The sequence below is a fragment of the Xiphophorus couchianus genome, chromosome 13, assembly GCF_001444195.1.
Source record: "Xiphophorus couchianus chromosome 13, X_couchianus-1.0, whole genome shotgun sequence".
Taxonomy (NCBI): domain Eukaryota; kingdom Metazoa; phylum Chordata; class Actinopteri; order Cyprinodontiformes; family Poeciliidae; genus Xiphophorus; species Xiphophorus couchianus.
This window is the reverse complement of record NC_040240.1, coordinates 30,587,945-30,604,138: the sequence shown is the minus strand read 5'-3', so window position 1 is coordinate 30,604,138 and position 16,194 is coordinate 30,587,945. Positions and strand designations below refer to the sequence as shown.

Genomic DNA, 16,194 nt, shown 5'->3' with positions numbered 1-16,194 from the left:
TTATGCTCAAACTGTTTTTTATTTTCATTATACAGATCCACGTATCTATTTGCAACATGAACATAAATATTGCTGTCCCCTTTGCTAATACAAGCTACAGAACCATTTAGCACAAACTGCTATGGTTCAACATATCGGTATGTATAACTACACTTGAAAAATATAAAATATTTTTTACATACTTACCAGTTTTCTAGTGTTTCTCTTTTATTTTTAAAGGTTAATCTTTTTTAAATATGTTTTGTACACCAATGTTAAATTTCTGGAAAGTCTAATATATTTTATAAACTAACAGCAGCCATTATATTTGGGTGTAGTACCCAGATGTGATACTCTAATGATGAGTAGCACTACTTCAATATAGTTTTAGTAAGTAACTGCAATAAACTACACTAGTAAGAGTAACAAAGTATTTGGTGAAATGGCTATTATTAACTACTGTTCTACTGATCATAATGTGCAATGTGATTTTTTATTTTGTTTGGTTTTTTGCTATTTTCAGATGCCTTTAGATGTTCTTGAAGCTGTTCTCCAGGAGGTGATACCAGCACAGGGAGACTCAGCCTACCTCACCTTGGCATTGACCTGCAAGTGCTTTGAAGCCGTTGTAACTGACCCAGTTTTCAGGAAGAAGACTCACTTTGCTTGGCTGGATGGTAAGGACCTTTGATTTTTTTCACCTAAAACATGTGAAATTAGATTTCAACTACATGAAATCGATTTTTCATTAACAGGTGAGATCAACTGGGGCAAATTTTCAAAAACATTCAAGGCAGAAAACCGGATTCCTTTTGCGGTTGTAACGTGTTTTTCCTGCAACTGGTAATATAAAGACTGTGGGCTTCACTGGCAATGGAAGACGAGGAGAGTACCCTGGTTACTATTGTGATGGCCGACCTGGACACTACACTGACTGTCAATACTGAATGCAAGGAGAATATTAGTTGCTTTCCTCTGTCTTTCACACATTTCAGTTGTCACACATTGTTTGTTTTTTTTGTGACATGCCATTTTAAATCATTTCTGCTAAAAAATATTTGCCTTTTGACTTGTGCAGTCATCCTTTTTAATAATGTGTTCTTTCAATATTATTTACATTTTTGAATGTTCCTTTTGTTGTAGCTCAGTTGATTTGCATTATTTAGTTTTCATAGAAATGGTGCCGTTTCCACACAAAGTTACATTGTGGCTGTAATTTGTTGGAGAGAGTAGAACCAATAAAGTAGTTGTAAATATATTGTAACAGCGTTGTTTAACAATAGGATAACCTTGTTTTAAAAATTTGAAATGCAAGCAAAGCTAATAACTTGCAATATTTTATATGTGTAAATACAATGTTTCCTATACTTTTTGAACAATGACTGGAATCAATACAAATTTTTTTACAAACCTGACATACAGGTAAGTTGTTTATGTTTTAACAGTCAGAATCAACTTGGAGTTTTTTTGTAATAAAGCAAGCACATACAGAAACATATTGTTCGGTTACAAACAAGATTAAACGAGCAGAGCGAAGGTGTAGTCGGGGTGGAGGTGATGGAAGCTCAGATGAGGAGCAGTTGCACACATCAAGCCGGACTTTATGAAGGGTGGAGGAGATGAGCCCGGCGCCGTTAGGCTGGGATAGAGACACATGATCAGGTGATTGGCTGAGCAGGTGAGATCAAGACAGTTATAGTTAGAAATTACACATTGGTTTAATTTATGTAACCAGTGACTTTATTCAAAAAGGTTTTCATATAGAAAAAAAGCTCATTCTCTCTGGCAGTTACCAGCGCAGTGTCTACTGCCGGGGTCCGAGCCCCAAAGATTATTTCTTGTCAAATAAACTTTCTAAAACTTTCTCTCTGTGTGAGTCTTTCCAGGTTGAAGCTACATTTAAAGTTTTAATTAATCTCTCTGGGTTTTGCAACAATTGGATATTTAAGGGCTTTATTTTATGAATCGATTGCAATTGGTAGAATTGATATGGAATTTCTGAATGGAATAGTGGGACACCAGTCAGTTTACTGGTTGAACTGGAGTCCTTATAGCAAAAGTTTCCAATGAGACATTATGGTAAACAATGATAACAGCTGAGCCAGGTCAGAATGGCACTTGTTAGAAGTTCAGAAGTCCTTTGGTTTGTTTGTAAATTATATTCACAATGTGAATAATAAGAAAAATATTTGGCAAATAAACAACAAAAGTGCTCTGTGAATGGACGTACTAAGTTGGCCAAAATTGTTGACTAAATGTTTTACAGACCAAACCTCTTTTCCATCTAGTTCTTATTTAATAAGCCAGAGGCTATTATATTTTAGATTGTAACTTATTTATTTTAAGAGTACCATTCACAACATCAAAATATATTATTTGAACTTCATTTGTTTATATCTGTTTTCTTAATCTGCGATGGACTGGCGATCTGTCCAGGGTCAGCAGCCCTCATGAACCAACTATAGGGATAATTCATGATAATTAATGGATGGATAAATGTGCTCTTAATGTAATGTACATTTGTCTCCAAAATATTGATTTGATTCATGTTTTATTACTTTTGTTTGAGATAGATTGGGTGTAAGGATAGATAAATACATCTCCATAATGTTTCCTTATTGTTGCTTATTCTAGATTGTTTGTTACTAATATAATTTTAAATAAAGGTTTAATAAAGATTTGGAAATAAAAAAGGGACATACCACGTGACAGACATACCACGTGACATATCACGTTTTGTAGCCATTTCTTTACTATTTCATTTGTATTTTTAATGTTGAAAGTGTTCTTGGGTGTTTTAAAAGGCGTTGTCAAATAAAATACGTTATTATTAGTATAATTATTATAACACGATCGGTACAGGAAATAGTGTCACTAGCGCCCCCTTCATTTCCGGAAAGAAATAGTCCCATTTCCATATAAGGTATGAGACTGACAGTTGTCCGACCCCTCCCCATTCTGTTTGCTGCAGCGAGGTGTACTTGGATAAAAGGGCCAAGACAATCAAACATGTTGAATATGCCCGATTTTAGATGGGAGCGGTCCGACACCACACAGACAGGATGATCCTACGATTATCACAAGCGACAATCTTAGAACTCGGAACGTTCTAAGATTGTCATAAGGGGAAAATCGGGGCACAAAATTGAAAATTGTGTCATGTGACCTCCTCCTGATCCCGTCCCCCCGGGTCCCAGTAAAATTGCCACGCCTTGACCGGTCCGCGGTGATAAAAAGGTTGGGGACCACTGATGTAGTGGAACCAGCAAGCATGAGGAAGAAATGACTAATTGGTCACTTGAAATAAAAAATAATTTTAACCCATGTGCAAAATCAGAAAAGTGACAATAACCAAGCCCGGGATCAAGCATGGCGATGGTGGTGTCATGCTGTGGTGGCGCTGTTCTTCAGCACCGACAGGACGGCTGGTCAGAGTTGATGAGATGATTTTATGCTCTAAATATCGTGACTTTATTATTGAAATATTACAACCATTATTCTCGTATTATTTCAACTCTATTCTCGTGTGACTCTGTTCTGGTAAAATCATGATTTTATTCTCACATATTCTGACTTTATTCTCATAGTGTTTCAACTTTATTATGTTCATTTATTTTTTTTATTATTCTTTCTTGGCATGGCCCTTACACTCTGTCGTAACATTGAGGTGTGTAGTATCTGTTCTCTGCAGCTGATGTAGCGATGGCTTTTGATTGACTGTTCAGTCGTGGGTGAACACGGCGAACATCGGGGGGCCTCCAGGGGTGGAGGGTGTGGGGATGGGTGGGGGCTGTTGGGTTGGGTTCACACAGATCCCAGGGGACTGCCGCAGTAAAAGAGATGACATCTTTGATTGGTACCACCTGTGCCTGTCAAGTCCAGGATCTAGCTGTACCGCTTCATAACAAGTGTGGATGGAGTTAGTGTGCTAGCAGTTCAAGCTGGTTACAATATATTCTGTTTCTAAAGTCTTGGATGCAGCCATACCATGCAAAAATCAGCTGCATCCTGATGCTTTAGCTGCATTTGATCCCACTGATGAATAAAAGTTTGACAGAGAAAGGGGAAGAGGAACCTGACCTAACCTAATCAGAAAAAAGACTGATCATGCTGTGTGTAATGTCTGCCACTAGAGGTCAGACTAGACCCATGTGAGCAGATTTGGGTGTTATCCAGTTACTCCACGGCTCAGACCTAATCTGGTCAAAGCCGTACAGTAAGCTCAGCAGATTTCAAAATTCTGAATCTACGATAATAGAGGTAATCGCTATGCTTCTGAAGAAGAGGATGCAGCGTTCAGTCTGTCACACTTTAGGCCATTTCCTAATGACTTGCATAACATATATCAAGAGTTATTCCTGACAAAAGGAGCATGCAAAGGAAAGCCATCTATAACCTAACCAGGGAAATTGATTCCCTTGTCATTTCGTGTGGTCTGAAATTGCCCAGAGCTATTATGAGAGAGACAGATTTTCTCTGCGCGGTGGAGCGGAACCGCTTCTCCCACCAGAACCTCCTGTGAGGTGTGAACAGATTCATAAGAAACAACGCCGCGAAAGTGGCGTGTCATCCCGCTCAGTCAGGCAGATATCCACCAAACTGTTAGGAAAGGCGGGCAGATGTTGCAGCCAACAACGTCTGCACAGCTGCTGCAGCACACTGAGAAATTAATAAGAAGTTCTTTTTATTTTTCAGAAACGTCAAACTTGTTCTGAACTGGAATTGACATTTTAAATGCTTTTTCTTTCACCTCCTTGTAAAGGTTCGCACCAAACCTTAACATAAGATACCAGAACTCAACAACTAAGGGAAACGTCCCCCACTACACATACATATACAGTAAGTAGTAGCAAACTAGTTTGGGGTCAACTGACAGATAGTATATTTTATTTTTTAGTTCTAGAACGCCCCATCCCTTCCTCTCTCCTCTTCCCGCCCTGGGCAACTGTCCATGTCACCCACATCAAAAAGCGCCTCTGTGTACACATTTTGTTTAAGATAAAGTTTTATTGTCTCAAGCCAAACATGTCTGAAGATTCTCAGTTTTCCATGTTTTTATATTGAGGAAAGTTTAAAAGAAGTTATTTTGTTCTAAGTGTTCATTTATAAACGTCCCTCTCCATTCGTTGTCTATGGAATTTGTGCACTTGTCCTCACCCAGCTGAGCGATCTGCACCATTCGCTCTTACACGTAGACGTTCACGCGTGGGGTCATGATGCAACACAAGAAAACTGGAAAAATTTAAAACTTTTGTTGCTGTGTGCTGTCAGGAAAACTTTTACCTTTTATTGTCGTTTGTTAATCTACTCAATCGTTGCAACAATCTTTTTTCCATAAAAATGTTAACTTATTAAGACCCTAATTGGTCAAAGTTCTTGACTTCTTGGCTCTTTTCCTTACACCATACTCTTTCACAGCTTATCCTAAAATAAAGGTTGTCCACTCTGACTCTGGTTGTTTGGGAAGTTTCTCCCTGTAGCTGGGATGTATTTACTTCCATCTGTCATTGGGAGTCTGATCAAGGTCAAATCGATGCCTTTCTCGTGGTGCCAAAACAGTCTGATGAAAGGAGGCCTGGTTGTCTCTGGTACCTGGACATCAGAGTAGACTAGTGGTAGAAATACAATAACCCTTAAAATGATCATAAGCTGTTTCCCGAAACCTCAACATTAACAACACAGGGAATGGTTCTGGTACCAGGAACTCTTGTCTTTAACCAGATTCCCAGGTTCAAGTAGCTATAGCGCAACAATAAAACATCACAATAGGAAAGCATGTAGATAGAGGCAAAAAACTCCTTAACTTTCTGTTAATCAGTTTCCTATAATTGATTGCATTCATTCTTCAACTCAATTCAAAAATACTTTACTGATCCCAAAGGAAAATTAAACAATAATAACTTTGTACCATAACAAAAACTCAGTGGAACAAAAGACAGTGAATCCCGGAAAATTACTCTTATTGTGTATACAATAACACATATTTAATGTATTATGGTACTAAGACCATTTCTAAACAAATAAAAGTATATTGTAAAGATTTTAGCTTACAGCTGTACCTCTAACAAAGTTAGTTCTTTGAATAAAATCCTCTGTGTGAAATCTTATACTTGTCTTCTACCCTATGATTGAGGGTAGAAGACAAATATAAATATTACAGGTGGCCTGTGGCTACAGTGAATGGTTACATGGAATAAAAACCATTCAGCACAGAATGGTTGCACTTTTCCACTGTGTAGTCCCCCAAAGTGCATTTAATCATACAAAAATCATTAGATGTAAATAGATAACGCTATGTTTACTCCTGCTGTATCTTTTTTAACCCTTGACTTTCATACGGAAAAGATAAGGAAGTCTTTAATTATATCAAATTGATGTTTTCAGATTATAGTAAAAATTAGTTGAAGCAGAAACATATCTAAGAGTTGCAGGATATCAGGTCCTGTGTCCTGGAGTTGAAGACTCCTGATCAAGTGAATGAAAAACGTCATGGAAGTCAAGAAAGAGAATAAAACTACTTTCTGATACTAAATCTGAGTAGTAAGACAAGTGTTATCCTATCAATTATATGGCTTCCAACCATAAAATCATGTTGAGTTTCCTGAAAAACATGATGAAGCTCTCTGCAAAATGGAGGAAGAGGAAGTTTAGCTATGAAATCATATTCACCTCCCTTTTTTGTTTTGATGATCAATTTAAAGTTAGTACAATTGCTTTATGGTCTGCTAAGGGTGTTGGGAAAATTCAAGCAAACTAATGTCAGAAGATTGAGAAAGGATCCTCAAAATGTTTCACCAGTTTTAAAGACAGTTCTAGTTTTCTAAGGAAAAGTGAATAAACTCTGTCTGAAAATCTCTTATTTAGCAATTAAAACTAATTTAGGTAAATCTCTGTGACTTAAAGCAGGAAAGGTTTAGTTTGACTTAGGTGAAGCAAAGAGAGGTTTTGTTGTTTCACGTATTTTATTACAAGAGAAGAGGCCCAAGTAAGTTACCAAAGTCGGTTGCAGTTGAAACGCTCCAAACTGAGATGTGGCGATGAATGCAAGTGGATACAAATAGAGGAACATTTGTACTTTATGGAGTATAAAATCAATGAACTGTCCAGTTTCACCATCTGTTACTGTGTTGCTATTTTGTTAAGAGACGTGATGATTTTCCTTTGGCAGCGCATGTTACTGAGTACTGGACGTACCCGCCCTCCTTTCTGTAAAAGTGCATCACTTGTAAAGCAAACTAAAGCCAGTGTTGGTTAAGCCGGTGAAAAAAACACTATTATAGCTTTTAATAGGCGATAAATCAAGTTGAGTTTGTCTGAAGACTGAAGGAAATGAAATGACTGCGATGCTTCTACTTCCAGTAGCCTCCTAAACATTGTTGACAGGGTGTGAATCATATGAAAATCAATAAGTAAAATGCCTTCCGTCTGTTTTTGAGGTACAAGTCCAATGAATTAATATGTCTGTGCTCTACTTGGGTTTACTCGCTCCTCTTGAATGGCCTTGGAGGATTTATGTTTTGTGTTAAGTAAGGCTGAAGCTACTCATGTTATCTCACTCCATCAATAGCAAATACATTACCAATATCTAGTCGCTGCCAGCGCCCTATTAATTTACCACGACCTGTCCCTACAGGGGCAGAATGATTGTTGGAGGCAACAAGGTGTATCTGCTTACCCCTCTCTGGGACACGGTGTCGCTGCTGGGGGGGATCGATGCCCATTGAGCACAAGGTGGGGGACAAGTCTTAGGGGAGGGGGGCAGGCGGCCAAGCAGCCAGCAGGAGGAAGCCCTCCACCTCAGCTCGAGTGACGCTGTCACCTAAGAGGCCCCAGCAGGCCCCGCAGAGACAAAGAAGGATGGGCTGCCTGGTGCCGGAGCCATGTCCTCTCACACAGCAACATGGGCCTCTGTCCCTCAAAGGTTGAAGAGGACACAGGTAATGGATATTTCGAGCTCCAGTTCATGACAGGAAAAACCTGCCGCCACTGACAGTTAATCGTCCGTCCGAGACCGGGGCGGGAAGGAGAAGGGGGCGGGGGGTATTTATATTCGGAGAGATGCGGGCAACTCTTTTCGGTGTCGTTTGAAAAGAGGAAAGGAGGGCTTTTAGTTTCTGAATGGATACACAGTAAAAAGTCCAAACATTGAGTTTAGATTATTGCTGCAGGCTGCTGATGTGAAAGGAAAACAGAGTTCTTCTTACACAATCTCAAGAGGTCCATAAATTATGAAAAATGTGAGAAAGAGTATAGTGGACCAGCTGGTATTCACTGGGGTTATCGACCCCAATCGGCCACATATAGCTAAAATCTGCGACTACTCCTTCAGAAAACGCTTATGACTGCATATTTTAATAGTTCAAACACCAAATACACCTTGATATGCATTCCATCTTAGCCATATCGCAGAAATGAACATCCATGGTTTCCCTTATCTCCAAACTTTGGGATGCAGCCAGTCAGCAACAAGGAAAAATACTATTATTGCTGGATTGACTGCGTTGCAAACGCCAGTCAATAGCAGGTCAAGCCACCTTTGCATTTCTTTCTGAATGTTATAGATATGCTCTCTGAAAAAAAAAATCCACAAATATGCAGGGGTTCTCTGTATCGAATCTGAAACCTAGTCTTTGTATTCATTCAGCTAATCATTGATATATATATATATATATATATATATATATATATACACCAAAAACAAAAACGAAAGAGATCTGTCATCAAGTCGTGCCCATGACTTAATAACTCATGGGAACAACGTGTTTAATTCGTAGCCTTGATGACTTATTTATTAATTTTGTGTGAACAACTTAATTATAACAAGACATGGCCACAAATAAAACAAGTTGTTTGAGCAAGCTATAAAGTCGTGGTCTGAAGACGGAAGACAGTGCCCATGATTTAAGCAAGTCGTTCCCACTAAGCTGTGGCAATGAATTCAACAAGTTATGGGTACAACTTGCACAAGTTTTCTTTTTTGTTTTAGTTTCTTCTTTATTATGGAGCCCAGACAGGCTCAGCAGACATATTCAAATCACCCTAACGTCTGAAGTTATACATTTGGTTGGACTACCAGCAACACACACACACGCATACAAATCATTTATACTTTAATAACAAAATTGCCTTTTCCCTTCTTTTGATCAAAGTCATTAGGCAATTGTGGTTAAATGTCCACCCAGAGCACTAAAGCTTTACAACACAAATTTGAAGAAACACTCAAGGTCACACATCTTGGTCCCCAAATAGCTCAGAGCAGGGGTTGTCAAGAATGGTGCGTTTTTGTTTTTCTCGTTGCGATGTGTTATTTAGAGCGGAAAACAAACAGGAACAGGCTTTCAGGATTTCCACCATGTGCATTAAGAAATGGGAGTTAACACAAACTGAGGAAATCAAGCTGAAGTGTAGAAGCCCATCAGCATACTTCATAAGCTTTTTGTCAGAGTGGAAGGAATCACAGCAACTAACTGGCAAAAAACCCCCAAAACAACAGAAAAACAACAGAAGTCGTGCCGAAGTCATTTTCAGACAGAGATCTAAACGAGCATGATCAATCTTGGAGCTCAGAAAAGTTGGTGTACGACTTTTTCTTTTCTTTTTTTTAAGGTCTAACAGCTTACATTTATGAAAAAAGTTTTTTGTTTTGTTCTTTTATTTGCGTGACACTAAAACCACACATCAACTCAGCTGTACTGATGAACCAGAGTTGTCAGCGCATTGCCTAGAGCGTAGTCAAAGTCTAAACCCGCATCAGCTGTGGCGCGTTTGGCTCGTTACAAAAAGGATCCCGCTGTTCCACATTTAGCAGCAGTTTGGAGGGTTTGCTGTTTCAGGCTTTTAGTGGAATTCAAGAGCCAACAAAGTAGGACTGATATTGTCTGACAAACTCAATGAACAAGGTGACGTGTCCCGTCTAATTTTCACACCAATCGAGGCGGTTCTAGCTTCTGCTGGCAGCGAAAAGAGTTGATAATGAAATAGTTTTCTGTGAGAGTCTTGCAGCCATCAAAACGTTGCTTTTTACACTAGAGACTGTTGACAACAGGACACGAGGCTTTCTGACAGATTACCTCCTTGACTCTGAGGGCTTGCATGGACAGATTGTTTTATTGTTCAAAAAAGCACTGAAGTATTTTGTACAATTATTTTTAATCAAAGAAAAGCAGAACTAAAGAAATGAATTTTCTTTAGAACAGAGCGCAACAACTGCAATGCTTACCTTTTTTTTTTTTCCAGGGAAAGTGAGGACTGTATCTGTGGGAGATCTGCTGATGTTAGCTACAGGTCTGGCAGCGCTTCCAAAGGGAGGAACAAAGGGGACAAGTGGTGGCTGGGACTAGTTTTGCCACTGATCATTTTTACATCATGTAATTGCTCTTTTGGGTTTTATGTGATTGGTTTAAAAAAACACCGTTAGACATTGGATTAGTGTGGCCATTTAATATGAAGTTTACGTTTTTTTCCCAAATACAAGCCTCAATATTCCTATCAGGTTAGTGCACCGCAGGAGGCGGTGCAATAAGATTAGCCTGCATTATCTTTTTCTCTGAGGTTAGGGAACTGCCTTGCTGTGCACTCTTATTAGCCATGTTTAATATACTGAATGGAGTAAGTCAATTACAGACAACATTTTAATGATATCCCACATGCTACTGACAGCATTTATGGAAAGAGTTGTTCAGCCTGCTTTGTTCAGAAAAACTAACTGTTTCAAAAAGATAGATTTCTGTCTCTCCCTGTCTGTCTCACTCACATGGCAGTTGAGCTGCTCTTTAGAACTACAATGACTGAATGTAAGAACTACAACATGGCAGAACTGTCAGTAACTACAGAGGAGGACTGAGCTGGCCTTTAGAACTATTTGTGTAGTGGGCATTATAGAACTGATTTAATCCAATGACTATTATACATGGGATTAGTTTGGCCCTTTGAAATGAAGCTTACTGAAAATTTCAAAATAAAAGCCTTGACAATTTTTACATCATGTAATTGCTCTTTTTGGCTTTATGTGACTGGTTTATCCAAAGCACTGTTTCACATTGGATTAGTGTGGCCATTTAATATGAAGCTTACTGAAACCCAACATCAGTTTGGGCTGCCTTAACATTGTTCAAAACACATTAAAGGTGGCTATAGACATGCTACCCTTTAAGCTAAATGTCAGGAACGGTGATTTGTGGAAGAAGGTGAATCCAGATGCAGCTTAGTTCGAAAAGTAAAATGACTTTTATTTTCCCAAGACGGGTACCTTTCCTATGTACACGTTCTGAAACCTCACTGAGAAAGCAGCGAGCAACGCAAATGATCCCACAAACACTGGGGACTACCGGATAAATTAAATACACTAGAACAAACAATCAAGAAAACAAAACAGCTGAGATAATCACGCCGAGGTGGTGAGCATAACGAGACCTAATGAGAACGAAAAAACACACCTCATGACAGTACCCCCCCCTTCAAGGCGGATACCAGACACCAAAAAGAAAGTCCAACAATAGGATGGGAGTGGGGGGCCAGAACAAAGGGCAACAGTCACCAAGAAAACTCAGTTCTGCCCCCCTGTGGGCGAGAAAGGGACAAGCCCTGGAAAGTCTGATCAGGGGGGCGATGGTGCATAGGTGGAAAGTCTAGGCGAGGCCCTGGCGGGTAACAGCGCCCAGCACAGAGCCGCCGGGCAGCAGTCAACAGGCCCTGGCGGAGCAAACCGAAAAGCCAGCGAAGCCACAGTTGACTTTGCTGGGGAGTCCGTGGGTCGCCAACACGAGCCGCCCTGAAGCGGGATTGACGCTGGATCTCCCGGAACTCACCCTCGAGAGGGGGCGCAGCAGGAAACAGCACTGGAGGCCCGGACACTGCGGGCGTTGGAGGCGGGGACGCTGAAGGCAGCGCTGCGAGTGGGGACGCTGGATGCGGCACTGGAGACTCTGGGACAGGGGGCGCTGGATGCTGCAGTGGCCTAGAGCGGGCACTCGGGGCCGGCAACGGTGGTGGTCCGGAACAAACCCTCGGGACCGGTAGGGGTGGTGGTCCGGAACAAACCTTCGGGGCCGGTAGCGGAACAAACCCTCGGGGCCCGTAGCGGTGGTGGTCCGGAACGGGCCCTTGGGGCCGGTAGCAGTGGTGGTCCGGAACAAACCTTCGGGGCTGGTAGTGGTGGTGGTCCGGAACGGGCCCTCGGGGCTGGTAGCGGTGGTGGTCTGGAACAAACCCTCGGGGCCGGTAGCGGAACAAACCTTCGGGGCTGGTAGCGGTGGTGGTCCGGAACGGGCCCTCGGGGCTGGTAGCGGTGGTGGTCCGGAACAAACCTTCGGGGCCGGTAGCGGAACAAACCCTCGGGGCCGGTAGCGGTGGTGGTCCTGAATGGGCCCTCGGGGCCGGTAGCAGTGGTGGCTTGAGGTCACGTCGCCGTGGCTCAGGGCATTGTCTCGGGGCCGGCATCTCTGGTGGCTCAGGGCATTGTCTCGGGGCCGGCATCTCCGGTGACTCACGGAAGCGCCCAGGGACCTGGATCACCGGCGGGTCAGGGCGAGAATCTCCCGGACGACGGTGACCAGTTCTGGGGAGTGGAACCGCCAGTCTCAATCCCTGCAGAAGCTCTTGGCCCAAGTGAGCCGGGAGCTCGGCCAGCCTGGTGAGATGTTCGTAGAGGGCCTTTAAATCTACTCTGGCTCTCCTCCTTGGACCTCTCTGCCTTGGTGGGATCATTCTGTCAGGAACGGTGATTTATGGGAGAAGGTGAATCCAGATGCAGCTTAGTTCAAAAAGTAAAATGACTTTTATTTTCCCAAGACTGGTACCTGTCCTATGTACACGTTCTGAAACCTCACTGAGAGAGCAGCGAGCAACGCAAATGATCCCACAAACACAGAGGACAACCGGAGAAATTAAATACACTGGAACAAACAATCAAGAAAACTAAACAGCTGAGATAATCATGCCCAGGTGGTGAGCATAACGAGACCTAATGAGAACGAAAAAACACACCTCATGACACTATAGTCATCTTCTGATGAAGCCACAGTTTGAATAGACAGAAAAATCAAAAAGTTAACTTTAGTGCATTTATAAAAGACTGCTTTTCACCCCAGAGAAATCCTTACTTTACAACTCGTCTGTTAACACTCTGCAAAACTCTCATCTGCTATTGAGGTTTTTCAGAGTTACAGAATAAAATGCAAGGAATCTTTGACCATGTTTTTTTGTCCAATTTTTCTAACTTGTCCAGTCTCCATAAAAACTAGTTTTCTTGATCAACAGGAGCCATTTTAGAAATGTCACTTCCTCCACCAGTTCCCTATAAATCTTACCTCCTGTGAGCGTAAAACTCAATAACAGACCAATCTCAAGCAGAAAAAAAAACACTACTTAAAATTTTCTGTGGTTCCTACGAAGGAGTAAAACACACCTCATTCGGAAAACTTTGGGGTGTTCTGCAATTAAGTGTGGATGTGGACACATAGTTATTCCAGTGGGTGGTCATCCTCCAAGAATGCTGAAGCAGAGCTGCCCAGCAAACACTTTTTGACACAGAAACATCAGACAAGCAGAAAATTGAGTCTTTGATCTGTTCCATCAAGAGGGATCACTTGGGTCATATCAAAACCGCGGCTCAAAGGAAGCGTTCTGCATGCAAGAGCGCCCAGCGAATCAACGGCAGGACGCGCGGCATTGCCTTGATGGAAGCGGACAAACTCGACGTGATTTAATGGTAATAAATCCTGATTCTTTTCATCTTTCCTCATTTAGCCGGTTCACGCGGAAACAGCCATCTCTACTCTGAGACGTCCTAGCGCATGATGCTGCCAGCTGCTCTCTTGATGTGCCTTTGTCTTCCCGACGCTGCTCCGGAGGGGATTGAAGTTTCTCGTGTGAAATGATATTTGAGGTGATTAAAGCGAGTCGTTCAGTGAGGATGGCAGCTCTAATGGAGAGCAGAAACCGCTCGTCCGGCCTGACAGCTGCTGGAGGAGCTCAGAAAGGCTTGGCTCTGGGATGAGGTGGGATGATGGTCAGGATTCTATTTTTTTTATTTTATTTTATTTTTTGTGGCATTGAAAATGCCCATTGCAGCTCAAACACCAACCCCCCCAAAAATCGTTTTTTTCTTTTTCTTTAAGTTTAAGTCATCTAATGTTATTTCTTTTCACAAAGAATAACTTCTACCACTTGATTTCAAATAGACATTAAGGTTCATATACCAGATGTAACATATCTTCATCTACAATCCACCCCCTCTCTCAAATTACTACCCATTTCAGTGGTCATCCACCTTATTTTCCGTGGCGTTTTCAGAGTGGGATCACCTCACACATGTAAGAGCTATGATATTTCTGAGTGTGCACATTCACACGTAGAGCTGCTTGCATCTACACTTTCAAGCTCCGAGCTGTCATTACCCCTGGGGCCCAGTGCTAGTGTCAGACATGTCCACTTTAAAAGATACTCATCAGTCGTTTGAATTTGCTTCTTTGTGTCTGTCACTCACTGCGGCTCCTTGTATAACAAGCTGCCCTCCACCCTGTGCTGACGAAGACGTTTCCCAGTTCCAGCAGACCGATGTGACGCTCTGTGCCTGGAACAGAACACAGTGAGAACCAATTATACCTGTTTCCTCTGGAACCTTCCAGCTTTTCTTCTGTGGTTAACGGAGGATAATGGAGGTTTGCTTTGACAGGGACAACAGAAACCTTTGTCCAGGTTACAAAAATGCCCCCTAGGTCCGCAGGAAACAGCCTTCCTACTTCCCCATTTATCTACAGTTGAATTAGATCAAAACTAGGCCCTCTGGTTATAAGTCAGTATATACCTAGAAGCATCTTAAGATGGAAAATCTATGTTTAATGTTTAAGACTTTTGTCAGATAGTTCATTAGATTCATACATCCATCCAACCATCCATTTTCTGTTCACCCTTGTCCCTAATGGGGTCGGGAGGGTTGCCGGTGCCCATCTCCAGCTACGTTCCGGGCGAGAGGCGGGGTACACCCTGGACAGGTCGCCAGTCTGTCGCAGAGATTCATACATAATAGGCATTTTTGTAATCATTTCAAAAATTATTCCATGTAACAAAACCAAGGTAGTGATCAGTGAGTCACTTTGAAAGTATAATATAAAGTATAGTTTTTTCATGGATATCAAGTATTTAGGATATTTCATGGCACCTAATGCATGTGGTGTTAAAAAACTTAGGTGTAGCATGTTTGATGGTACAAAACTGACTTCACTCTTAAGCACATTCAGCTGTAGGACAGAAACGCTGGCAAACCCTCTTGAGCTCAAACGTGGCCGACTGAGTAGTGCAATGGCGATAGAATTTGGACTGTTTAACAGAGAATAAAAACAACACATCTACAACTGCCACCAGACTGTCTTCTGTGTATTTAGGATTCCCCCTCCATGTCAAATCTCAATCTTGTTGTAATCTGTTGATGACAATGACAAATAGATCTTATCTTATCTTATCTTAACACCACACACCCAGACACCACAACACGTAGAATTGTCCCGATTTTAGATCGGCGCAGTCCCGATGTTCTTTCGAGCAGGCCAGACTTTTAACACACCGGACACGGCAGGAATGTCTCTTAAGATTGACAGAAGGGAAAAATCTGGACATAAAGATTTTGCTGTGTGAACTAATCGTAAAGGAGCCATTTGGTCTCCTCAATCTGGCTAGCATGTACTACTTGGAAAAGGCACAGGTTTAGGAGAAGAGAAGTCAATGGCAAAGGTTGGCAAGGTAGTTAAACCAACAAATCATGGTCAATTTGGTGATAATTTATGGATATTCCACCATGATGGAGCACTGGGTCACACTACAAAAGTATAAAAAAACATGCCGCCTACCAATTCCTGTCGTTTTTTTTGTCTTTTCTCTCAATAGTAGCATCCAGTTGTGGATCACGTGACTCGTGTGATGCAAAAAAAAGTGTTTGCGTTGGAGCTTTTCGAAATTCACAAATTTTGATGCTGCCAAAAACCCACCTTATCCTAGGGCAACAACTTTTTATCAAAAAACTTTTTTCCCCCCCGAAATTGCCGTGTTTCCATTAAGCAAATGTATTTTCAGAATTCTAATTTGCACAATTTTATGATCAGTGGAAACACAGCTATTGTTCTTGGGTCATACTGGGAGGAAGGCCACTCACCTGAATACATGAATACAATGTAAGAACGGATAAATTGATGGAGGATTTTATTTGTAGTTTAATTAACC

General features: G+C 41.5%; 1 long non-coding RNA gene across 1 annotated transcript; it reads left to right on the top strand.

The window, feature by feature from the left end:
- Nucleotides 1–513: 513 nt before the first annotated feature.
- On the top strand, nt 514–1,394 carry LOC114155397 (uncharacterized). The gene is made up of 2 exons (XR_003597731.1): nt 514–656; nt 735–1,394. It is a non-coding gene; the product is annotated as an uncharacterized LOC114155397 (long non-coding RNA).
- Nucleotides 1,395–16,194: the final 14,800 nt, after the last annotated feature.